The sequence below is a fragment of the Mus musculus genome, chromosome 7 (genome assembly GCF_000001635.26).
Source record: "Mus musculus strain C57BL/6J chromosome 7, GRCm38.p6 C57BL/6J".
Classification (NCBI taxonomy): domain Eukaryota; kingdom Metazoa; phylum Chordata; class Mammalia; order Rodentia; family Muridae; genus Mus; species Mus musculus.
This window is the reverse complement of record NC_000073.6, coordinates 120,690,618-120,718,162: the sequence shown is the minus strand read 5'-3', so window position 1 is coordinate 120,718,162 and position 27,545 is coordinate 120,690,618. Positions and strand designations below refer to the sequence as shown.

At 40.3% G+C, this 27,545-nt stretch overlaps 1 protein-coding gene and 1 long non-coding RNA gene across 3 annotated transcripts in view; both read right to left on the bottom strand.

The window, feature by feature from the left end:
• Positions 1-27,545, bottom strand: part of Mosmo (modulator of smoothened) — a 57,235-nt gene that overhangs the window by 16,692 nt on the left and 12,998 nt on the right. The gene's annotated exons all lie outside the window — the stretch shown is intronic.
• Positions 23,569-26,257, bottom strand: Gm51495. The gene is made up of 2 exons (XR_003946866.1): positions 26,131-26,257; positions 23,569-23,875 (listed from the first exon to the last, which is right to left on the bottom strand). It is a non-coding gene; the product is annotated as a predicted gene, 51495 (long non-coding RNA).

Genomic DNA, 27,545 nt, shown 5'->3' with positions numbered 1-27,545 from the left:
GTCTACCAGGGTATTTTTTACAGCTACAGGGTTGTGAGGCTACTGGCTTTCCAAGCTAGCAGGGAGAGGTTGGGGGCACCCAGTTTAAATTGCCACAGAGCTTGCTGTTCTTAATGAGCAAGCTCATTAAGTCTGTTCAGTTTGTTTCAAGACTTTAATGTCCAGAGATTTAAAGCTGACATTTTAATTTTACTCACTGATTTAGTCATTGGTCCTTTTGCTTTTACAGAGGAGCAGCTTTTTGGAGGACCTTACTGTACTGTTCTGGAGTCAAACCCAGCTGCTCACCTGTGCTCTGCCGTTCAGTTTGGGCAAGTTATTTAATCTTTTTCTAAGCCTGCTTTTGCAGCTAAGGAACACAACTTACCATTCAGTTTGTGTGAGAATTAAAAAACAAGTAATAGCCATAACACAAATGGAACTATAAATACTGAAAACGTATTGGGAAAGGGAATTAGATAAACTGTTGTTTGGGTTAACGTGTATTTCTCACACTCACACACACACACACACACACACACACACACACACACACACACAATACCACAAATATGGCAGGAGCAGACATCCTAATTTAACACAGTAGTTTACTTACGAAACTAGCATTCCAAAATAAAAGGAGAGGCCATATGATGTTTGTTAAGGCTGCTTGCTAGTCATGAAAAAGAACCCAGCTATTTCCTCTGTTGAATCATTCAGCTTGATAACTACACGTGATTCAAGTTCAGATCTGCTGGGATAAAAGCTCCAAGCAGGGATTTCTAGAAACAAGGCTAGATGCTTGGGATTGTTTGGGGGTAGCAAGCTTAAAAACATAGCAAAACATTAGCCTTTAAGTCTGACTTTCTTTTCTCTACAGCTTGCTGTTTCCTCTAACTTTATTTTATATTTTAATTAGTTAACTAATTAATTATATGTATAGCTTGTGTGTGGGGTGTGTGAGTGCCACAGTATATGTGAGGTCAGAATATTGGGAGTTGGCTTTTGTCTGCCATCTTGTGGGATCCTAGGGTCAAACCCAGGTCATCAGGCTATGTGAAATGCTTCAACCCCTTGAACCATCTTGCTAACTACCATCTGCAAATTTTTTTATAGTATTTCTTTTCTTTTCTTTTTTTTTTTTGAGATCGGAATATAATTACATCATTTCCTCCTTTCTTTTCCTTCCTCCAAACCTTCCCATATACCCCTCCGTGCTTTTTTTCAAACTCATAGCTTCTTTTTTCATTAACTGTTTTATATCTACATATGTGTGTGAATGTGAATTTATATATATGTACATATATTCCTAAATACATAATTACAACCTGCTTAGTTTTTATGTAACCAATTGGTGTGCTCTTCCCTGGGGAAGACTATTTCTTCCACACTCGGGACTTCTTAGTCACCTGTAGTTCTCTGTGTGGAGCGGAGGCCTCCTGGGCTCTTCCCACCCCTTCCACTTTAGCATGATTAATGTTGTTCTTGTTCAGCTCCTGTTTAGGAAGACATGTTGGTAAGACCTTTTGAGTATAGCTTCTGAGATTCCCAGGAGACATAATCTCAGAGCAAACGCTGGGTCCCTCTGTCTCTTAGAGTCTTTCTGCCCCTCCAACTACCAACCAGCCATCTGTAAGCAACACTGTAGTTCACTGGTTGTATCTAATTGAAACCTGCTTAAATCATCCTCAATACTGTCTTCTCATTATAACTAGTATTTCTGTTCTTGTTCCTTGGCCTTGGATCTCATGCTGCAAAAACATTAAGACTAGTCATCTCTATTTAAAATGTGCTTTGGTCACCTTCCTGAGGACCATGTGTCCTGGGCACTTCCTCCAGGTAGGGAAGTCCTACTTCTAACCCAACTCCACTCCTGCTGCTTGGGGACTGTAGCTTCTCTGCACAGATAGGAAACACCCAACCCCCTGTAGCCCAAACCCTGCCACTTGAGGACCCCAAGTAGCATGGACCTCAAGTAGCATCCCTTATTCCTGCTGTAACCCTAGCCCATGCCACAAATCTTTTTCTAAGATTTGTATCAAGAATCTTTTAATTTTTGCTCCTGTACTCATAAACTTTACCTAGTCCTGGCTAAGCTGGCACCCCTTGTAATACTCTATTCCCACATCAGAACTAAACTCCAAGTCCCATTCATTTGGTCTATAACTTGACAAGCTGGGGTAAGAGCAAACAGAGATCCAAATGCCCACTCAAATCTGGGACAGATATCCACCCACAAAACACTACCAAGGACCTAATTCCAGATGTCTAGGTCCCACTACAACAAAACAAACAACACAAATAACTAAAGACAATATGTCGCCTCCAAAAATGAGTTTCATAGTAATGGTTCCCAAGAAAATCAGCCTAGGTACTGCACATAATTATTTCAAAATAGCAATTCCAATTATGTTCAAGGAACTCAAAGAAATATGAATACACAGTGGACTGAAGATGACAAAAACCCAAACAGCTGAATGAAATAAAGAAAATGATTCAAGATAAGAAAACAGAATTTAATAAAAAGAAATTTTGAAGAAAAACTAAACAAAAATAAAACAAAGTGAAAAACTGAGTAAGTCAAACTAAAAGCTCAATGGAAAGACTCACTAACAGTATGGATCAATTGGAAGAGAGGATGTTAGGATTTGAAGATAGGTACATGATTGGATTACTTAGCCAAAGAACATGCTAAATCGAAAACAAAACCACCAAAATCCTTTAATGGAATGTGCAGAATCTCTGGGACACAATTAAAAAGACCAAACCAACAAATCATAAATATAAAAGGAGAAGAAACCCAAAGCCACAGAAAATATTTTTAAGAAAATCATAGAAGAAAATGTTCCCAAATCTAAAGACTCAAATGCCTATCAAGATGCAAGAGGCATACAGACACTAAAAAGAAAAGATCAGAAAAGAAACTCCCCACATAATATAACATTCAAAACACTAAATATACAGAACAAACAAAGGACTTTGAAAGCTGATAGAAAGACCAAGCCACATATAAAGACAGGGTCATCAGAATAACATTTAACTTTTCAGTGGAGACTTTAAAAACCAGAAGAGCTTGGACTGATATTCTGTAAGTTCTGAAATACCACAAATGCCAGCCAGACTTGGCTACTATACCAAGAAAAGCTATCTATCATGGGCCAAAGAGAAAGAAAAACTTCTACCATAAAAATAGATTAAAGAAATTTACAACCACTAAGCCAGCTCTACAGAGGAAAGAATTGAAATCCTTTGGCCTAAAGAGAAGGATAAGCACATTCAAAGGAGAAGAGGGAATAAGTAATTCCAGAACAGTTCGTCAAAGGAGGTCTTAGAAAACACTACAAACACAACGAAATGATGGGAATACACAACAATTCTTAATAGTGATGATCACAATTCCCCAGTAAAAAGACGCAGACTGACAGACGGGATTAGATAACAGGACCCATCTTTTTGCTTTCTCTGAGAAGCATGCCTCACCATCAGTGATAGACACCACCTTCTGGTAAAACGATGGAAAGTAAATGGAACTAAGAAACAACAGGGCTTAACTATTCTAGTATCTGACTAAAATAAGACTTTGAATAAAAAGTAGTCAGGGGAGGAGGGTCACTTCATACTCATTAAAGAAAAAAAAATGACCAAGAGGATACGACAACTTAATACTTATATGTACCAAGCACAACTGTACTCAGTTCTATGAATAAGTACAATTTGATTTAAAACCAGATTAACTTCAACAAATTGACACTGGGTAAACCCAACATCCACTTTCACCAATAGATAGGTCATCCAGATAGAAACTAAAGGCAGAAATCTTACAGTTAAATGATGTTACAAACCAAATGGATCTAACAGATATCTATAGACATTCAATCCAAACAGTAAAAATACAAGTTCTTCCCTGTGGGAAGCGGGTGCGCGCACTTGTTTACTGCCTTGCCCGAGCAGAGCATGCACAGTGAGGCTGCATGCATGGGCTGCCTGCCAGGCTGGACGGTTCCTCGTGATCCAGACCTGTCAGCCTATCTGTGAATGACCTGAGCTCGTGCCTGGAGCGTGTGTGAATTCTAATTGGATGAGGTGGGGTGGAGCTAGAAGGAGGTCAGTCGGCCGAGTTGTAATAGTTTTGTTATAGCCCTTGCCGTGAGTAGAAGAAGCTGTTTTAAGAGAAGCAGTAGTAGAAGCCAGAAGGAGTATGGAGAGAGTTGTAAGAGGGAAAGCTGCAAGAAAGAGTTGTTGTTTAGCCCTTGCCCTAAGTGGAAGCCAGAAGTAGAGAAGTGAGGAGTTTTAGCCCTTGCTGTGAGTAGTAGTAGTAGTAGTAAGAGAAGCTGTTGTTGCCAGGAGTTGGGAATATAGCCTTGCCCTAAGTAGAAGGAGTTTAGCCCTTGCTGCGAGAAGGATGGAGGAAGAAGAGGCTGCTGGGGAAAAGAGCTGTAAAAGGAAAAAGCCCGAAGTAAAGAAGCCATTGCGTGAACCTGCCTTGGTGTCCGTGCGTGTCGTTTGTGTCGCCGCCACCTCGGAGGACCTGCCACACTTCCCCGCCATGGAGATTAAGCTACATATTATTAGAATGATAATTGCATCAAGAAAGCAAGCCAGAAGAAATTTTTAGAAATTAATGAAAATGAAGACACAGCATATGAAATCAACGGGACAAAATGAAGGGATTTAAGAGGAAGTTTATAGCATTGTCCCCATCCAAAAAAAAAAAAAAAAAAAATTGAGCTGGAGAGATAGCTTATCAGTTAAGAACACTGGCTGTGCTCTTGTGGAAACTTGAGTTCAGTTCCCAGCACCCACGGGGCTACTCACAACTGTCTGTAACTTCAGTTCCACAACATCCAATGGCCTCTTCTAACCTCTGAAGGCAGCTGACACAGGTGTACATACAAACATGCAGGCAAAGAACTTAAAACCCACAAAAATAAATAACTCTTTAAAGTATTTTGTGAGAGAGCTCCAATTAATAACTTAATAATGTACTTGAAGGCCTTGAGAAAACAAGAAGACAGAAAGAGATAATTAAAATCAGGTCTCAAAATAGTGAAATAAGCCAGGCGTGGTGGCGCACGCCTTTAATCCCAGCACTGGGGAGGCAGAGGCAGGCAGATTTCTGAGTTCGAGGCCAGCCTGGTCTACAAAGTGAGTTCCAGGACAGCCAGGGCTATACAGAGAAACCCTGTCTGGAAAAACACAAACAAACAAACAAACAAACAAACCAAAATAGTGAAATAGAAACAACAAACAAACAAAAATGATACAACAAACCCATAAAATAGAGTTGGTTCTTTTAAAATATTAACAATATTGACACACCTTTAACTAAAAGAGAGAAAAGACCCAAATTAATGGAATTAAGAGCAAAATGGAAGCTGTTACAAGACACTTAGAACATTCAGACAATCATTAAAGACAAGCTAACCCCCCCTGACCCCCCCCCCAAAAAAAACCCCACCTCTATTCCAAGGCCAGGTGAGGTGGTACACATTTTTAACCTCAACACCTGGAAGGTAAGAGGCAGGTGATCCCTGTGAGTTCCAGGCCAGCCAGGGCTACACCTGAGATCCTGTCTTAACAACAGAACAAAGCAAATCTGTGTTCTACTAACTGGGAAAAAAAATCTAAGAGAAATGGATGAATTTCTAGATGTATATGACCAGTCAAAGCTAAATCAATATAAAGTAAGTAAGACCCATAATAAGTAATAAGTAAACAGACTCATAACAACCAATGTGATACGAGCAGTAATTATAAATCTTCCAACTTAGGCTAGAGAGAGTTAAGAGTGCTGGCTGTCTATTCTCATAGAGAACCCAGGTTCATTTCCCAGCACCCACACCAATGTACATAAAATTTATATATTTCCCAACTAAAAAAAGTGCAGGACCAGATGGCTTAGGCACAGAATTCTACCAGACCTTCCAAGAAGAACTAACACCAGCATTCCTCAAATTACTCTATAAAACAGAAAAGGAACACTTGAAAATTCTTTTTATGAAACCAGTATTACCCCCATAGCAAAACCAAAAAAAGACCAAACGAAAAAAGAAAATTGTAGGCCTCTCTTTCTGATGCACAGACACAAAAATTCTCAGTAAAATACTTGCAGGAAGACAAATTCAGGAACAATTAAAAGATCAACCAGTATGATCTAGTCAGTTTCATCCCAGAGATGCAAAGATGGTTCAAGACAATATGCAGAAAAGGCTTTCTAAAAAATTTAATATCCCTCATGATAAAAGTCTTAAAGGATGTAGAAATATGAGAGACATCTCAACATAATAAAGGTAACTGCTGTACAGGACTATTCTCAGAACTAAACTTGCCACCACCTTGAGGAGTACAGTTGGGTCTGCTCCCCAGGGCATCACAGCTGGGTTGTTGACTGTCTACCCCTCCCTAATTGGACATGGCCTCAGGGTTTCTATGAAGGGCTGGATGATATAGTCAGGAAAGTATCAGGGACTCCATTGTTGTAGCCATGAGGGAGTCAACATCCACGATGGGTCCTACTCCCAACCTCTAAGCCACTGACTGCTCTTTCTGTAAGTAAGCCCAATAAACTCATTGTTTCCTCAAAGTAAACTTTGATGAATTTGCACCTTGGCTTGTCACTGGGACTGTGGGAGGAGCAGGTAGACACTGTCTGTCTTCCATGGGAACGAATAGTACCACCAGCATCTCACAAGTCCACAGCTAACATCAGGCTCAACAGAGAGGGACTGTTGCACTTCCACTAAAATCAAGAGTAAGATAAGGATGTCTGATTTCTTCACTCTTGCTCAATACAGTACTTGAAACCTTGAACAATAAAACAAAAAATGAAGGTAATAAAAGAGAATATAAGTAGGAAGAAGTCAAACTATTCTTATTTGAAGATATAATTCTATACATAAAAAAGACTCCATCAGAAAACTGCTACATCTGATAAAACACATTCAGCAAAGAAGCAGGACTACTTTATACAAAATTTAACATACAAAAACCTGATAGCTTTTCTATAAACTGCCAACCAACAGGGAAGCAATACATTCACAACAGCTTAGAAGCAAACAAACAACAACAAAACAAACAAAAAAACCCAACAAAACTTGTGATAAATCTAGCCAAGTATATGAAAGACTCATACAATGAAAATTTTAAGGCACTGAAGAAAGAAAATGGAGAATATATGAGAAGGTATCAGAAAATGGAAAGACTTCTTACACTCATAGATTGGTAGGATTAATACTGTGAAAATAGCCATCCTATTAAAAACCATCTACAGGTTCAACACAATCCCATAAAATTCCAAAACAATTCTTTATAAAAACTTAGGCAATAATTTTAAATTTGTTATGGAAACACAAGGATAACAGTATCACCATCCTTGATTTCACATTACAATAAATACATCACAATAAAAAGAATAAAAAGAGCACTCTACTGGCATAAAACCAGATACACTGTTCAGACTTGAGGATCCAGATATATGTTCACACTTGTATGCCAACCTAGGTTTTGACAAAGAGCTCAAAAATATACACTGGAAAAACCACAGCATTTTCAACAGTTTTGCTTAAACAGTGAATCCTCACAAAGAAGAATGACACTGAATTCCAAAAGGTTCAAGGACAACCTCCATATAAGACCTGGTATACTGGATCTATTAGGCGATACACTTCAATTTGTAGTCACATGAAAAAAACTTTCCAGACAGGACCCCTGTAGTGCAGAAATTAAGACCAGCATTTAATAAATGGGACCTCATGAAACAAACAAACAAAAAACCCTTGTACACAGCAAAGGATGCCATCACAAAGTGGCAGCCAACAGAATGGGGAAAAAAATCTTTACCAGCCATATATATGACAGAGGATTAGTGTCTAAAATATAAAAAAAGACCTAAAAACTAAACACCAAGAAAACAAAGAACCCTATTAAATATTGAGATGTAGAACTAAACAGAGTTCTCAAGAGAAGAAACAGAAATGGCTAAGCACATAGGAGGAGAAGGAAGTAGTAGAAGCAGTAGTGGTAGTTGTTGTTCAAGATCCTTAACCACAGGGAAATGCAAATTACAACTACTTTAGAACCAGTCAGAATGGCTAAGATCAAAAAACAAAATGACAGCAAATGCTGGTGTGGATGTAGAGAAAGGGGAACACTCATTAGCTGCCAGTGGGATTGCACACTGGTGTATGCACTACGGAAATCAGTGTGGATATTTTTCAAAAAAGCTAGAAATAGCCCCACCATGTGCATATACTTTTGTGCATATGCCCACGGGGCTCTATGTCCTACCACAGAGACATTTACTTATCCTCTTCTTTGCTGTTGTATTCACAATAGTCAGAAAATGTAAGGAACTTAGATGTCAATCAACTGATGAATGGATAAAGACAATGTGGCACATTTATACAATCAAGTATTATTGAGTTGTTAAGAAAAGTGAGATTAGCAATAAATGGTTGCAACTGGAGCTAATAATTCTAAACGTTATGAGAGGGAAAGGAAGGATCTGGAGGGGAGAAATGGGGGGTATGACTTCATCAAAACATATATGCATATATGAAATTCTCATAGCTTTGGTTTTCTCATCAGGAAAGTCCTATGACTATAGGAAAGGAAAGCACTGAACTTCCTGGTCAATGTGGTTAAAGCCCAAGAGCTCACGGCATCAAAATAAACTGGAACCATTCAATAACGATGAATAAAACCTGCATTCCTGGTAAGAACAACGTGGTATGAGAGCCTGTCTTCACTCAGACACTGCCAGTCCTGGAAGTTCTTGGCATGTAACACCCAGAGAACTCACTTAAAGAAAGGCTTGGTGCAATGTCTCCAGAGCTCCTGTGTGTAGAACATGTGCAAGGATGCTGGTCATTTTCCTAAGAATGGCGTATTCTGGTTGAACAGGACTGAGAGGTGATGTGGGCAGTGGTCTAGTCGGTCATCCATGGGAGGAGAGGACCTTGGTCCTGTGAAGGCTCTATGCCCCACTATAGGGGACTGCCAGGGCCAGAAGTGGGAGTGGGTGGATTGGTGAGCAGGGGGAGCGGGGAGGGGATGGGGGTTTTCGGGGGGGAAACTAGGAAAGGGGATAACATTTGAAATATAAATAAAGAAAATATCTAATAAAAAATAAAATTTAAAAATTATAATTTTGTATGCTCTCTAATCTGAATGCAGATATATTAATACACTTTTTTTTGTCCTTGGACAAAAAGTACTGTCTAATATTGTAAACTTCTAAAATGTTTATAATTACAAATGGAAGTAAAATGTACTAAATTGCATTTCTATTATATAATGTGAAATGTTCTAATTATGCAGAGATTTGAACAGGTGCTGTGGATCTAGAAGAAATTATGAGTACACAGGGAAAACAGAAAAAGGTAGAAACATTTTGAACATACCATGGAAATAAGCCTAAGTTGGAAGTACACAGAAAGGTAGCCTTTCAATTACAGTGTTGGTATCACATTTTGAGACAGTTCTGTGAAGGAATCTGTAAGATCACATTGGAAACTTGCTATTGATGACTTTGGCAGAAATAATCCATTTGATTCGCCTAATGAGTAACTTCCATCTAAGACTGAGCTAGTTTAAGGCTGGTGATGCTGACAGTGAGAGTAAAAACCCAATAGTCTGGTAGGTCAAAGAGTTGGTGTGGTCAGAAAATGACTACAGATTCACTTGTAAAGTATTCTGACAAAAAGGCGGAACAGTAATGAGGCTGTTCCGTAAATTGTGCTCTGACTTGCTTCCTCTGGACAGGGCATGGTTGCTGTACTTGGGACCTTACAGCAGCAGTGGCTCCCTGCATAAAACCTGCCCAAGACGGAACCCACCAACACTGCAGCATGGACGGTGGAAGGGCCCATGATCCCCCACTCACTCCTAGTTGAGGAGCAATTGGCAGTTAAAGCTGTTGGGGGAACGAAAGTCACTGTTTACTGGTGGTGTGGCCACTGGTAAGTCACTCATGATAACAGTAACTAAGACCAACCCATGGACACACATTCAAGCAACCCTGATTAAACTCCCAGCAAGTCCATATGTGTGCTTTATGTCCATATACGTATACATGGGCATGAACATAGGAGGGGAATGTGCTGGGAAGGACAGAGTGAGAGGGGGACAAAGGGGGAAGGACAGGTGAATCTGATCAAATACATTATGCTCGTGGATGGCACTGTCAAGCACAGAATTCAATTTTAAAGGGAATGCACAGACAAAATAAGTAACTTTCCTGGCTTTAGCAAAGGCCATGTTACTGTGCCCAGGTCTCTCAAAATCACTGTGAGTTTTGTTTTTAAACTAATTATACCTAAACAACTCTAAATTACTTCTCTCAGACATCATACTTCCTCAGTTTATGTAAGTATAGCTCTTTGATGCCAAATCAAATTCTAAGCTAAGCAGTCATGCACGCGCCATCAGAGTATTGTCATTAGTGGTCAGTTCCTGGGTTAACAGCAAAATCCAGCTGTACCTCTCATCGTTTAACCTCCATGGACTGCTGGTTCCTCAACTATACAGATAACAATAGTACTGTGCGGATTAAGACAGACACACATGACACTCAAATACTTCGGACAGAGTCTTAACTTGCTAATGCTAAATAATATTTGAAAATAAATCAGAACTAAAAACTTAAAACCTTGCACATGCAAGGAAAGTAAAATTGTCATCAAGAGTTGTGTTAATTCTGGGCCACTGATACGGTTTCTCAGTTATAGAGGAGGCTGGACTTAGAGTGGAGAGCTTCAGAGAAAGCTGTGAGTTTTAATCCTCTATTTAATATTAAAGATCAACCTGTGCTTTTACTGCACTTTATTTGGCTTCAGATTAAAATGTAGGATGATGATACCTTCCATTTTCAACATTAGAAAACACTACTTAGGGCTGGAGAGATGGCTCAGTGGGTAAGAGCACTGACTGCTCTTCAGAAGGTCCAGAGTCAAATCCCAGCAACCACATGGTGGCTCACAACCATCCGTAATGAGATCTGACGCCCTCTTCTGGTGTGTCTGAAGACAGTTACAGTGTACTTAGATATATTAATAAATAAATCTTTTTTTTTTAAAGAAAACATTACTTAAACTTTTGCAGAAAGAGATTAATCCCTCATTAATTCACTTACATTTGTGAGAGATGTGATCTCTTAAGAAAAGAGACAGTGGTCTAAGGAACCATTTTGTTAGAGAATGTGTCTGATGAATTTCAGAAATCCAAAACCAAACCATGAGCCATGTCTGATTTCTCTGCCCCAGTCAAGGAGGCACAGTGTGCAACCTCCCTTTCATTCACCCAGCAGAGATCCACTGAGCACACACTCTGTGCAGTACAGTACTGCTAGTCTCAAGAATACAGGCTTCAATTCCTTATTTCAAGAGCTTTCAGACTTGAGACACCCAATCAGCAGTAGGATTGGGAATCAAGAGGTAACAGCCACAAGACACAGTCCGTGTAGTTTTAGGTAATTCCTATCTTCAGGCCTATTGCTCTATTTACACAAATGAGGTATCTCCTAAAGACTTACTGAGGTATCATTTAGATTTAGTAAAATTCGTCATTAAAAAATATACAATTTCAGGCTGGTACAAATGCCTTCAGTCCCAGTTACTTGGGAGGCAGTAGGTAGATCTCTCTGAGTTTGTGGCCAGACTGATCTTTAAAGTAAGTTCCTAAACAGCCAAGACTATGCCTTGAGAGAGCCTGCCTCAAAAAGAAAATAAGAAAAAGGTAAAATTTCAAGAGCAGCACAGTCTTAAACATACAAGGTCTGATCTACATGGATTTAGTTACAAAACTTCATGGAGTTTTCACTAAACAATGAAAACACAGTGCCACTTCAGTTATCCCACCCAGACCTGCTTTCCAGCACCATAGTTTTCTTTCTCTCCTACAGCTCTGCATACTGGAACCATACACTGTCCAGTTCTGGGAAAAACATGTTTACAGCTCACAATGTACTTACATGGTTTCCTTTCCTGTGTTAAAGCATAGGGGTGAAAATGCCTGGTCAGAAATCTATGCTTAAATTTATAAGAGACAGGCCAAAGAGATGGGCTCAGCAGGTAAGAGCTCTGGCTGCTCTTGTACTGGATCAGGCTTCAGTTCCCAGGACTCACAAAAGAGTCTGACAACCATCTAACTCCAGTTCCAGGGGATACATGCCCTCTTTTAGCCTCTATGGGTACCAGGCACACAAATGGTACACAGACACATGTAGGCAAATGTACATCCACACAGAATTCATCTTTCAGAAGCTACAAAGCAGTGGTTTCTAAAGTACTGTTCCTCTGCACTCTCACCACCATGAGAATCCTAGTGGTCCCTAAATTCACCATTGCTTTTCGAGCCATTCTAAGTAGGTGAGGATATAGAGATCTCGTTGTGGTTTTGTGTCCCTCAAATGTCCAGTGACACAGAATACATGTTCATGTACTTATCTGCCATCTTTGATCTGCTCAAATCTTTAGTTTATTAAAAAAATCAAAGTGTATTGTTGAATCTAAGCATCATTTACATATTCTGAATAAGTTGTTCATTGCCTAGCAATTGTTTTACAAACGCCCATCCCTTACTCTTGGAAGTTAAATGTTCTCAACACTGCTTTTGAAGGATGAATGTTTCAAATTGGTCAATTCTCTATTGCCCTCCTTTCTTAACCCCTACTCTCTCCAATGCTGGGGACTGGACTAAGGTAAGGCCTTACCCATGCCAGGCAAGTGCTCTACTGAAATATATACCTCTCACCTTTTTAAATATCTTATTTCCTCTCTGTGGCTACTTGGTAGCAAAAGTGGGCTGAGATTTAGGCAATTAGAGATAACATCAGACAGGACAGCAGAGTAATAAACACTGGTTACTGCTAAAGCTATCTAGAAGAGATTCTCAGTGTCTGATAGGAAGACTGTCACAAACATTCAACCTTCCTTACTGTGTCTGCACAAACAGCTAACCACATCACCACAGTCATTTATAGGTTTAAAAACATGGTAAGAATACTTCATGCCCATTCTTCTCAATTCCTAACTCATATACTTGAATATAGTTTCTGAACAACAATCACAGTTATTATAAAGTACAATTCTGATAAAACCGAATTGCTTTTTATTTCTGTTTGTTTTTTGTTTTTGGAGATGGTGTCTTTCTATGTAGTCTTGGCTGTCCTAGAACTCAATATATAGACCAGGCTAGACTTGAACTCACAGAGATCCACTGCTTCTCAAGTGCTGAGATTAAAGATGTGCACCAGTATGCCTGGCCAAAGTTTTTAATGATAAACATCCTACAGATAAACATCCTACTGTAGGTTCTTCAAGTTCTTCCTAAACTGCTTAACAGTCCCGACTTTGTGTTTGTTCTCAGCTCACTAGTTTAAGCATCACATTTAAGCCAGTGGTTCCCCAATTTATCTCTGGCTAAGAGCCCCATCTTAAGGTCCAGATTCCTCCTCTGTACTGCTCAGTTCCTTATGTTGCAGTGACCCCAGCCATAAGTCACTTTCGTTGCTACTTCATAACTATAATTTTGCTACTGTTATGAATCATAAAGTAAATCTTTTTGGAGCTAGATGTTTGTCAAGGGAGTTGCAACCCAAAGGCTGAGAACTACTGTTATACATAATTCCCCTGGGAATGCTGAAAAAATATTGAAAAAAAAAATAGCCAGTAGGCAAATGTGACTATGGGATGAGTGGAATAAACAATAAAAATAACAGTATACTTGGCAGGACGGAGAACCACCTAAGAGCCAAGCCTCCAAGGACACCTGGGAAGGGGTATTTACAGTATGGCTATGAGATACTTTCTTAATTAACTGAGGCAGAAAGACTCACCCTAAATGTGGTTGGCACCACTTCGTGGGCTGGGCTTCTGGACCGTAAGAAAATGAGCTAAGCACCAGTACTCACCATTTGCTTTGCCTCCTGACTGCAGATGCCAGCTGCCATCACCACTTTCCCACCATGATGGGCTACAATCTCCAGCCAGGAGCCAAAAAATAAGCCCTTAACTTGCTTTTCTCAGAATACTATATCACAGAGACAGGAAAAGGAACTATGACACAGTAAACTCCCTTTATTATCAGTGTTAACCCCGTGGCACAGAAATCCTTTTAACAAGTACAAACCACATTATTTTTACTTTCAAGGCCTAAACCTAACCGTCTTTATCCCCAAATATTTTTTCTATCTACCATGGCTCACAGCCAACACCAAAGAACTCCATTTATGTATAAAGACCATAGAGGTCTAACATGATGCCCTAGCCGAGGAGCTGTTGGCAGTTAGTGGCTGTATGAGTGTGTGCATGCACACACACACACACACACACACACACACACACACACATATGGCAGAGTATATACATTTTTATGTGGTTATGTGCACATGAAGGCCAGAGATAGATGTTGAATGTCTTCTTTTTCTCACCTTATTTTTTGAGACAGGGTCTCTCATTGAATTTGCAGCTCCTGGATGGCAATGCTAGCTTCAGGCATCCCCACCCCCTACGCCCTTTTCCCTGGCCTCCAGCACAACAGTTAAAAGTCATATACCACAATACCCAGCTTTTCATGTGGGTGTCCTTGAGTTTGTGTGACAGGCACCTAACTGACTGAGCCATCTCCTTAGTGCCCAGAATGCTACCTTTCTTAGGCTTTCCCCTCTCTTATGTTTCCTAAAACACCTAATGCCACACTATGAATTAACCACAATCATCTCAGAACAGACTCTTCCCTTTCACTTGGTTATGTTTGCTTTTATACACACACTCATCAGATGATATGGAACAGCTCACCAAGCTGTTTGAAGTTATCCTTAACACAAAGACTCAGAAAGGCAGCAAAAATAGTGGTGAAGACCACAGCAAGCTGCACAGCAAGGAAGCCTGGGACCCCTGTCAGTTAGCTACAACTCTGGGCAAGCTACTTATCCTCTCTGCCTTCTCTTTATTTATAAAATGGCAACAACCACTTCACAGGTTGGAGGACTTTAAGTGAATTTCTCTGTGAAAAAGCTATGAATAATGGCTGGCACACAAATACATTTTAAAAACTAGTTATTGTTGTTAATATTGATAAGTTGTACCAACAATGCAAACCAAGTATTTCTGACACCTAATTTGGAGGGGCAGGAGCCATGTGCTCCTTCATCCTTCAACAGACTGTAATCTATATAACTTTTCACTTTAGCTCTTGTATGATGGACATTTCAGAAAGTCTCAAGCCTAAACTGACCAGATGCTTTAGCACATGTCCCTTGATTATAAGTTCAAGAGCCACTATCTATCTATATCTATCTATACCTATATATCTATATCTACCTTGTACATACACACACACACACACATATATATGGATACACACACACACACACACACACATATATACATAAACATATATGGATACACACACACACATATAAATCTAAAACCAAGACAACCAAGCTGCCTGTGGTGAAAGAGAGACCTTGCTTAATCTTGACCATAACATAACCATACATTTCTACAGTGGAACCATCAGATGACTGGAGCCAGGTGGAATTATCCAGGTCAGGTAACTACTGACTGTGTCCACCATAGATGTGTATGCAGAAGCCTGCCCAAGCTCAGACCCCTTTACTTGGTCCCTTGTGCTGTCTGTTGCAGCTGCTCCAAACCTTCCCTATCCTTCAGATTCCCTATGCTGCTCAGAGACGATAAGCCAGTTTCAGGAGAGGGCAGTGGGGGATCGAGATCAAGGTCATTCATGTGCCTTTTCCACCTGGGAACTTGTGACACTCGGGGGGCCTCACCTCAAAACTTCTGGCACCACCTCCTCCAGCTGTTTTCAGGAAGGGCTTCCTCTTCTAAAACTCAGCTTCACATGGTTAACCTTTCCAAGTGAATGCCCTTCACACCCATCTCCTTTGTCTCACTGACTCCTTATTCCCTGGGCCACTGGTACTGGCAGTCTGGGCTCATAACTGTGCAGAATCCCTTGGGTATTTATTATTTGTCTTAGAAATGTCCTTTTGGGTGTCCTGATCTCCTGGGTTTCTCTGTAAGAGTGTTAATTGCCTACATTTAAAACAAAATGTCCATGTTAGTCTCGTACACATACCAATCTGACAACTGTCAGAAATTAGTGAATCTTTCTTCTTCCTAATATACTTAGATGACTTTGAAAACATAAACAGAATTGTCCCTTCCCCACAAGACAACAGCAGTTTAACCTTGATTACTACGAGGCCTCTCTCTAATCTCCACTGTTCACATTCACACTGTGTAACGAGATTCTGGCTACATTGGTCTCTTTTATTCTTTCCAATTTCTGCCACGTTCTTTCAATCTTCTCTGGTCACTTTCCTCATTGTTTAGAAGGATGGCTAACTTTCCGGGATTAATGCTGTACTTTTCTGGACATTTCTGTTGTCCCATCTCTAAGACCACCACTTTTAGCTCCTGCAAGGCCCGGGCCCTCCGTCTTTCTGGACCCCAACTCCATTCCTTCCGCTTTAATGTCCTTTTGTGATTTTAAGCACACAACTCACCTACGATGTAGCCTCCTGATTTCCTTTATTCTTTTCTCATCCATTCATTCCCTCATTCATCACTCATTCAAATATTTAGTGTCTATCACTGTATTCTAAGTCTTGGCCATAAAAGCTATAAAAGATGAAGGCAGCTATTCCAACAGTAGGACGATAACAGGCCCTGGTCATCCAGTTTAGAAACCCTGGAGCCACTTTCACTGCTTATCTCAGTCTCCTCTAACTTGTCAAAATCATTTTGTTTGTTAATTTTCCTTATTTATTCCTTCTTCTCATTCCTGATGCAATGGTTTCTGTTCAAGTCACCACATTCTAATCCTGAAATTATTCAAGTAATTTCTTACCTATTCCTTTCCTTATTTCATCCACTTTTACACACATATGTACACCGAGTCACACACACATACACACATACACACACTGGATGCCTTCTATGTGCCAGGACCGTTCATGGATGCATGCAAGTGTGTCTTATTGTTAATGTGATTGTAGACACAAGGTGATGAAACCATGTACAACCTTATAATAAACAGAAATGAGTACAAATGTAATTGAGGAGCTCAGAATGGACTCTGTGGAATCAGGTATCAACTGGACATGATAGCTCACACCTGTAATTCTAGCACGTGGACGCTGAGGCAGGAGGATTACCAAGTGCCAGCTTGGGCTATTTAGTGAGTTCCAGGATAGCCTGAATACCCTATCTCAAAAAGTAAGTAAACAAAATTCACTGTCAATAGTGTTCCTAAGAGTATAGATTTTTACAAAAACGCTACTCAGGCTGAAATCCCTGCTCATCCCCTGTACAGCTAGGAAATCCCCGTCTCCTTTCCCCAACCTGGCCAGCACTGTGAAAACTCCCTTGTCTGCTTGAAGAAAACTCCGGGCTAACATGTCCCCGTTTCCGGTAACCCACCCAAGAGTGCCCGCCCAGGAGCTCAGATTTTGATCATGTATGGGCATAATCCCGGGTCCTAGTAGGAACTTCATCACACCTCACCTAAACTCTACAAAAACCCTTGCTTTAGCCTGGATGTGTGACTTCACTGAGCTCCACCTGTGAGACCAGTGAACCCATCTGAGAGCTGCCCCTAATAAACCTACCTTTCTCTACTTTTAATCTGATCTAATCTGGCCTATGTCTGTGTCGCTGAGAGAGAGAAAAAGCCTATCAGTTATCACTATGTCTGGTAGAGAAATGAGCCTGTTCAATCAAATAAACATTATACAAAACCCAACAACAAACCAAAACAAAAGGGACTTGGAAGACTGAGACAGGAGGATAATCAAAAGCTTGAGGCCAACCTGGGCTACATGGCAAGACCCTGTCACAAACAAACAAACAAACAAACACTCCAAATAAACCCACACTAGTATGTTTAATGGAGAGAGACTAAACATTTTCCTTCTCAGATAAAGAGTAAAACAAAAGATGTTTGTACTGTAAGTTCTAGCCAGAACAGTCAAGAAAGGAAATTAAATCCTTCAGAATACTACCAGAAGTAATAAATTCTGTAGGAAGTAAGGTCAACATACAAAAATACATTCTTGTATATTAGTAATTAATTTAATATGCCATAACTCAAGAAAGTAAATATACTGACTGTTATAAATGTTTTTATAATAGTAGCTCCTCCAAACCACAACACAACAACAAAACATGCAGGTGTAAACTTGACCAACTCAGTAGTAAGTTCTCACTTCTGTCAGGCGTGTGAGGCCGCGTCGTGCTGAACAAACCAAGTCAGCAGTTCTTAGAGTCATCAGAGAATTGGGGCTACAGGGCAAACCACTGATGACGCACTGTGTGTGTGTGTGTGTGTGTGTCTGTGTGTATGTGGCTATTTTATTGGGTTTTTATACTTCTACCCTTCCAACCCCCCAACACTAGGTAAGAAAGAAAGATAGAGGCAAAAGGGATGTAGACCTCTTTAGACTACTTCCTGCTGATTAGGGATGTCAGGTTCCCTGTGAACAACTCTGAGAGCTGGAAATTCTAAGAGGCGATCTGGGTGGGAGGAGCCACTTTCTGGAGGTTGTCTCTAGGAACCTTATTGGTTTCTAGCTCACAATAATGATCAAGAGGCTGCCTCATGCAGACAACTGGTAAAAGAGCAAACTATCTGTTTTGAAATAAGCCCAGAACATCTGTTCTTTAATAAAAAATGTGGCTGAAAAGAAACCATTTCACCAGAACCCAAGCAGACATCTCAAAAAAGAAAGTACTTTTCTCACCTTAACCAAATATCCAATCCTTCTGGCTTCCTGTCTCAGAGGAGAAAGAACCAAGAAGCCCCTGAAAGGGCCACAACCCAGAATGCAGACATTAAGACTGGACCTAATCCCAGGGCCACAGTGGTTTGCATTCATTGTACACCTTTCCGTCTCATCACAGGGCTCCTACAAGCTGCAACTCAGAGAACAGCAGGCCTCAGGCTTTACTTAAATCTCTAGCAGCTAAGGGAAGGCCGCTATTGCAGAGGATCAGAGTTTAGTTTGCAGCCTCCATGTCATGCAGCTCTCAATGGCAGCTCTGTTAACTGCAGCTCTGAGAATCAAACACCCTCTTCTGGCCACTCACACACACATGAGCACAAACACAGACACAGTTCAAAACAAACAAACAAAAGAGCTTTTAAAAAGCCTTTAAAACTTACCACAGAAATGGAGAAGAACAAAGTCTAAACATATGCGACTCATACTCAAACTATAGGAAACAAAAAAGAAACTGGCAGCTTCATACACTACTTACAGGCAAGTAAAAGAGTGATTGGAACCACAGTGAACAGCTAGCTGATCCAGAAACCCTCCACACTACTCAGCATCACTACTAGGTATATATGCATATAAAAACTCTGTCTACATGAAAATGTGTATGGATATGAATGTTCATATCAGGATTGTTTATGATGACCACAAATGGTGGAAACAACCCAAATATCCATTAACAACCAGGTGCCAGTTAGAGTGAGAAAAGTGTATCCCTGAGTAGCGACAAAAGGGATGGGACTTTGATGCACACTACCCACCATATGGATACTGCTTGAATGCTATGCAGAAATGCCAGTGATAAAAGACCACAGATTAGGATTCCATTTATACAAACCATGTAGGACAGGACAAGAGAAATAGAAAGTAGATTAAATAGCTCCCTAGAAGTAGGGCTGGGGTAGGTGGGGTGAGGGTACAAGGGCTTCTTTTTGAGATAATGACAATGCTCTATAACTGGTTACATCTAGATTGATGGTGGATGTCCAGCTGTGAACATACAAACTGGAGACCATCACACTAATCATTTAAGGTATGAATGTATCTCAGGGAATCTGCTTACACTAGACAACACTCCTCACAGTCCAGTCCCTGTTTCTTACTGCATGCCAGTCACCCGATGCCAGACTTCCTTCACACTGCAGTTCTCCAGCATCCAAGCTTCCAAGTTTTCTAAGTGAAAATGTGTGTGTTGGGGGCAGGGAAGGGGCACCTCTCTGAGGTCTGGCATCCAGATTTCTTCCTACTTGGGACAATCTTATATCCCTTCTTTCTTTGGCCAAGTCCTACACAATCTTTAGATATTGCCTTATTGATGCATTTATCATTTATGTAGCAGCCAGACATGGTGAAGCATATCTATAATCCAGTACTTGGGAGGCAGAGGCAGGAGGATCTCTGAGTTTGAGATCCTGGTCTACAGAGCAAGTACAAGGATAGTCAGGGCTATGTAGAGAAACCCTGTCTCAAAAAAACAAGCCAAGCCAAACTAAGCAAATAAAAAAAACACTTATGTAATAAAAACAAACGAGTCACAAACTTGGGGGGGGGATGCATGAAAGGGGTGGGAAGAGGGGAGAAATGATATAACTATATTTTGATTTTAAAAATGAATATATACTTTTCAAAAGGAAAAGTGTCATTTCTCTTTTGCCATCGCTAACCTTCCATGCCTCAGAGGCAACCAGTGAGCACAGTCCACAGCAATGTGTGCCTGCTGCTATCTCAGTGCTTTTCTTGATGGCTTCCAATTACCTGGTTAACTGTCTGGATCACTCATTAGTTTCTTGTGTTTGGGCCTACAAAAATTAATTATAAGTACTTTATGAAGATTAAACTAATCCTCTCTTTTGTGATTATCTGTCACCTCAAAATAAGAGCTTAAAAAAAAGAAGTACCCTTCCTAGAAAAGTCACATTATACTGGAAATATTTAATGGTAAAACAAAAAAGTATCGACATATAATTTAACTAGAAAAAAACACATGGGATTAGTTAATGTTCAAATATTCTAAGCAAATTCTGAAGTGGAAAAATAATGATCTATCTGTGTGGATAAGTTTTATTCAGACACGTACATGTTTAAAGTTTTATTCAGACACATACATGTTTAAATTGACTTGAAATGGAGATTTTTTTTTTACTTTTTTTTTACTCTTTTTTTAAATTAGGTATTTTCTTCATTTACATTTCAAATGCTATCCCAAAAGTCCCCCATACCCTCCCCCTCCACTCCCCTACCCACCCACTCCCACTTCTTGGCCCTGGCATCCCCTGTACTGAGGCATATAAAGTTTGCAAGACCAAGGGGCCTCTCTTCTGCTACATATGCAGCTAGAGTGAAATGGAGATTTTAAATAAGTCTTTTATTTATTCTTTGACAATTTCATGTAACAAGTATAGAATGTGTTTTAGTGAGGGTTTCCATTGCTGTGAAGAGACACCATGAACACAGCAACTCTTATAAAGGAAAGCAGCCCCCAGTTAATGGGGCTGGCTTACAGTTCAGAGGTTCAGTCCACTGTCATCATAACAGGAGCCATGGTGGTGTGTGAGTGGACATGGTGCTGAGTGTGTGTGGTGGTGGTGTGTGAGTGGACATGGTGCTGAGAGTTCTACATCCAGATCTGCAGGCAGCAGGAAGAGAAGGAGAGACACTGGGCCTGGCTTGAGCATTTGGAATCTCAAAGCCACTTCCAGTGGCACACTTCCTCCAATAAGGCCACACTTAACTCCAACAAGGCCACATCTCCTAATAGTGCTCTTCTCTATGGGCCTATGGGGGCCATTTTTATTCAAAGTATCTTAATCATAGCCGTCCCATCTCTGCATTCCCACTGTCTTTCCCACTTTCATGACCGCCCCACCACCCTCCTCCCCTCCCTGTGTTTTTGTGATGCAATGAGTCCCACCTGGTACACTGCTTGCTGGGATGCTGACTGATCTCTTGGCTTGGTTGTGTAAGGTGACCACAGCTGCAGTCAGTTCATAATGCAATGGCTACATCAGTCCCAAAAGACAAGGAAAATAGTTTTGATTTTCAAATACTTCTTCATATTTGAATTTTCTCTGCAGTGATGTATGACAGGTTGTAAATATCTACTTACGGGAAGGTCTGCAAGATTAAACCCAAGAAAATACTAGCTTGGGGCATTCTTATCAATGATGAATCAGGACAGTTAGTATAGATCCCATCTGGAGTCTGAAATAACATGTGATGGCCCTTGTATAGATCTTCTTCAAATTTAATGAACTTGGAAAGCATTTTGCCAGGAAATTTTCAGAATTTGGGGGTAGGAGAGAGAGGCATGGTCTGATGGCAAGAGGGAACTGAGGCAAGAGTCTTCCTACACCATCACTGGTTTTTGTGATGCTATTTAGCAATTTGCTAATTAAACTCCCAACCCCTCCACTGGAGCCTTATCTGCAAAATACAGTGAGGTGCAGGCGGCACAGAACTTGAGAGAATCTGATCAATGAAAGGGGGTGGGGGTGGGGGTGGGGGTGGGGAGTACCAGAGATCAAACACCTGCCTAGAAGCCTTTACAAATGCAACAGCACTTTCCCTTTCAAGCAGACTTCAGTGTCTAGAGCTCTAGTTCAATTGATGGCTAAATCATATGCTGATGTTTAAAACAAAAAAGTCAATAGAAAGCTAAAAGTTTAAAACACAAGAATTCTAAACAAAGGTAAAGTGGGTTTCCTTAAACCACAGACCTTAATGTATAGGACACTAAAGCAAGCTGATAGTATGCAGTTTTATATAAGGGATTTCTCACCACCAGACAGATGACAAGGCCAGAAGACTAAATAGCAACTCGACTGAGGAGGAACTGCAGGAACCCTGCTTCATTTTATTAATCATACTTGGATCTAACAGCTCAGAGAAAGAACGCTTTCAAAATCGGAGGTATTTAAAATGTCAAGACTGTGCATTCAGCAATCTGCCTTTGTGACTCTTAAAGCACGAACACACAGAAGGGCAAGAGAAGGAGTGCTCTGGTGACACGTGCTCCCTCAGGGTCACGAGGTGGGGGGCTAAGTGGAGGGTAAGACAGAGCATGAGCTGTGTGATCTACAGCCCTGTAAAATGCAAAATTAAAAGAAATACAACTAAGTAAATTGCATGTAACAATTCCAAAAAGACTGAGTATGCTAAGAGGGCAATTAAAGAAGGAAGCAGTTATTTCAGAAAAAAGCTTAAAACAGTCTTAGGATTTTTAGAGTCCTTAATTATGTGCTTCTGATGTTAAACAACAAAACTTTTCTCAATCCCATAGCTCTGCAGCTTATCTACGATAGGGACTGCAATGGTTTCAACACATATATTAGAACTTCTGCTATATACAACCAAATAATCAAAAGAAAGGCACACTTATATGTATTGCATAAAGTTGGCTATATACAGTATATACATTCCACATCTTTAGATTCGATCAACCTCATACTGAAAATATCCAAGGGGGAGACAAAATTGTACCTATACTGAAGATACTAAAGATTTATACTTTTCCATGCCACAATCCCTAAAGCAATACAATGCACAACTATTTATACAGCATTTCAACTGTGTTAAGCATTATAAATAATTGAGTTGAAAAGGCAAACAGAAGCGTGGCCTGGTTTATAAGCAAACAGTGTGCAGTTTTATATAAGGGACTGAGCATCGTGGCTGTGGATCACGAACCCAGTCATCCACAGACACTCAAGAATGAAGGCCTCCACACACTTCTGTGTAAATGTTCAGTATGACAATTCCATTCTGAAAACCTGAAAGCAAGAAGGGAAAATCTGAATAGTTTAATTGAAAGTAATATGTTATTTGATTACCACCTATGTATACTTTGTTTTCTGGAGGAGAAACCATCCATTTCTTTTTTTTTTTTTTAAGATTTTTTTATTTATTCATTATATGTAAGTACACTGTAGCTGTCTTCAGACACTCCAGAAGAGGGCGTCAGATCTCATTACAGATGGTTGTGAGCCACCATGTGGTTGCTGGGATTTGAACTCCGGACCTTCGGAAGAGCAGTCGGGTGCTCTTACCCACTGAGCCATCTCTCCAGCCCCATCCATTTCTTAAATTGGATGATGGTAAGACCTAGGAAAGTAACAACCCATTGTGAATCTAGAAACATGCAGATGTGCTTTCAAAAGGAAAACCGTAGTCAGATGTTCTCCCCAAAGGTAACACCCACAATAAAGACCCTGGAGATGATCTGTGGCTTAGCCTGGCAAGCATCTTCAAAGGAACAGAAACATTTTCATACTGAGGCAAAGTTGCTGAAGGCAAGGACTAGGGCAAGAAACCAATTAGAGATTCAGTCTCCCTGAGATTGCACAAGTGGAGTAGGTGTTTAGCAGTTTTCTTTCTCACTTCTCAAATGGGATCTCAAGTATTTTGGTTCAGAAAGAAACCTCATTTTGTCCTCAACTCTACCTTAGAATGCTAACACTAAAAAGGCTGCCCAGGCTGCGGAGATGCCTCAGTAGCTAAAGCACTTTCTGTGCAGGTGTGAGGGCTGCAGCTCAAATTCTAAGAACACATGTAAATGCCATGTGGCCATAGTGGCCAACCTGTAATCCCAGCATTCAGAGGTGAGGAAGACGGGACCCCAGGAGCAAGATGGCTAGAGAGAGTAACTACATAGGAGCTCTCTGGGGTCAGCTCAAACTCTGCCTCGATGAATAGGGTGGACAGTGATTGAGGAAGGCTTCCAACTTCAACATGTATACAGACCTTCATCATACTTGCACACACACACACACACACACACACACACACACACAAGTACACAAACCACATACGCCTACACACAAAGAAAATGAAGAGCACTCACAAACCACTCAAAGTTGGAAAGGGATAAGAGCTGTCACTACACTGAGTGCTTCCTGAGAGCCTCAACAGGAAATGTTTCACATGGGCTCATCTACCTCTCCAAATAACTGAACAAGGGACCTAATAGCAAGTTAGTTAACTCCTTAGGTGTTTGCTAGAAAGGACTGGCTAGGAAATGTACCACGTCTGCTTCCACAGCTCTGCTTAGAGGTTATTGTTTCGAACTATCTGGGCAGAACAGTTTTATTTTTCTTGAATATTTATCCAGAGTCAAAACTAAGATATTTCATCAACACAGACAACCACAAATAAGTGGGACATTTCCCATAAAGAACTATTTTAGACAGAAAATTCTAAAGTAATGTACTTAAAATTTCAACCTAGTAACAGAATTATAAAACTACTCTATAGTTTTAGTTCTAATAAAAAGCACATTTTTAAATTAATCTAGTTGCCAACTCTTTACTTCCTTTTAAAATTGTGTTGAAATCTTGAGCTTAGACCCTCATGGTTACTTTTATGATATATTACATAAAATTACATTTAAACCCACACACTGCTATGACTTCTCAGGGGTGGTTAAAAAAAAAAAGGACCTTCATTTAATTCTAATTAAAGAAGAGATCTTTCAAAATACTGTAATTTAAAAAAATTATTTGGAGACTTATCACATAAATACTTTAAGAAACAGACAATGAAATTTGTCTTTATTTCATCACTATTTTTATTTGCCTTTTTAAATGGGTGAACCATTTCAAAACCAGCTTATACAGTAATACATTCCCACAATCTCTCATGAAAACAAACAAACAAAAACAAAAAAACCCAAGTTCACCAACTCTATCCTTTATCTCTACATTGTGTCACACAATCACAATTATCAACATCCCCAATTACCAATAAATCAGTCTCTATGAGACAGCAACTGTGTCACACGTAAAGTCAGAGTTTTAAAAGTGGACATGATTACAGGGAAGGAAAGTCTCTCGGAGAGGCAGTGTGTTTGTGTGTGTGTGTTGGGAGGTAGTGTGTTTGTGTATGTGTGTTGGGAGGCAGAATTTCTCTCACTAGCCCTGGCTGGCCTGGAACCTACTCTGTAGACCAGGCTGGCCTTGAACTCAGTGACTGGCCTGTGTCTATCTCCCAGCACTGGGATTAAAGGCATGCACTACATACCAGGTTTGGGGAATGAAATAAATAAAGGAAAGGAGACCCTTTAGAGCAGCTTCAAAAAAAGTGGTTGCATGATGGGCAGTGTGGGGCACACCTTTAAACAAACAAAAGACCAAAATACTTTACCTCAAGTATTTACTTTTTGTGTGTATGGGGATGGTGTGCATGTGGAGGTCAGAGGACAGCTCGTGGGAGTCGGTTCTCTCCTTATACCACCGCATGGGTCCTGGGGCTCACTAGGACCCTGTGCTTGGCAGCAAGAGCCTTTACCTGCTGAGCTTTTGGTTGTATTCCCTTAATGGGATATTGCCTAAGGACAAAAAGAATTTCAAAAAAATACCAACCTCTGTAGGTAGCAGTCCTCCTACAACAGCTCTGCAGTACAATGAAAGCCCAAACTCAGACATTTCTTTCTTTTCATTTATATGAGTGCATTGTAGGTGTCTTCAGACACACCAGAAGAGGGCATCAGATCCCATTACAGATGGTTGTGAGCCACCATGTGGTTGCTGGGAATTGAACTCAGGACCTCTGGAAGAGCAGTCAGTAAGTACTCTTAACTTCTGAGCCATCTCTACAGTCCCCCACCCCTTCTTTTTTTTTTAGTTTTTTCCAAGACAGGGTTTCTCTGGAAGTCTGCTGTCCTGGAACTCCCTCTGTAGACCTGACTAAGATCCACCTGCCTCTGCCTCTTAAGAGCTGGAGTTAAATCTATGGCACCAATGACCAGCAGTAAAAGGTTTCTGAAAATGAAGTAAACAGAAACCAATGCAAAATCGCCATAACAAAGCTGAGACGTTTCTACCCCTGCTGGCCCGTGTGCTGTGTGAACTCACTGCACCCTTGGCTCTACACACACTTGCATTTTGCAGTGAACTGAATGCAGGCTTTCCATGTAAAGCAAAAGAACACTGCCTGAGACACCCCAGCTCAGGCCTGAGACTCCTCTAGGTTGTGAACTACAGTTTTTATTGTAGTGTTTTCCTGTTAGCATTCTTTAGCATTTATCAAATTAAGTTATCTTTTGATTATACTGTGCAAGAATGTTTGATTTTTAAAAACTATTTTGAGGTGCTGACTTCAGTTTCATTAAAGAAAATTCATTAAATGATTTTGGCTTGGGATTAGGACAGAACTGCCCGCCATTCCTGACATGGCCTTAAATCGATTTCTGCTATTTTGTACTATGTATTTATGTGAAGTAGCATTCTCAGCACTGACAATCATCAAATCAAAATATTGATCAGCTGAAAAATGTTGATGATGCTCTATGCCTTGCAGTAGCAAATATTCAGCTGAGACTGAACCTTTATGTAAATTAAAGAAGCCTATCCTTCTCATCAATATATAAATTTGCTTTGTCTTTGTTATACAGTGTTATGCAGTAAAACTATATGCATACTAAAGAATTCTTTTAAAATAATTTTCTTGGGGCTGGAAAGGTAGCTCAGTGGTTACTGCCCTTGAAGAGGTCCCGGTGTAGTTTGCAGCACCCTTGTCAGGCAGCTCACAACTGCTTGTAGCTCCAGCTTCAGGGGAATCCCACGCCCTCTTCTGGCCGCTGTGGGCATTGCATTCATGTGCACGTAGACACACACAACTAAAAAAATAAATCTTAGAATAAGTTTGACTAATTATAAGTGAATGTTTAATTTGCACACTTCTTCCATATACCTATTGTGATACTTCATATTGTCTTCTTGACAGGATCTAGACTCATTTACAAGATAAACCTCTGGAATGTCCATAAGGAGTTTTA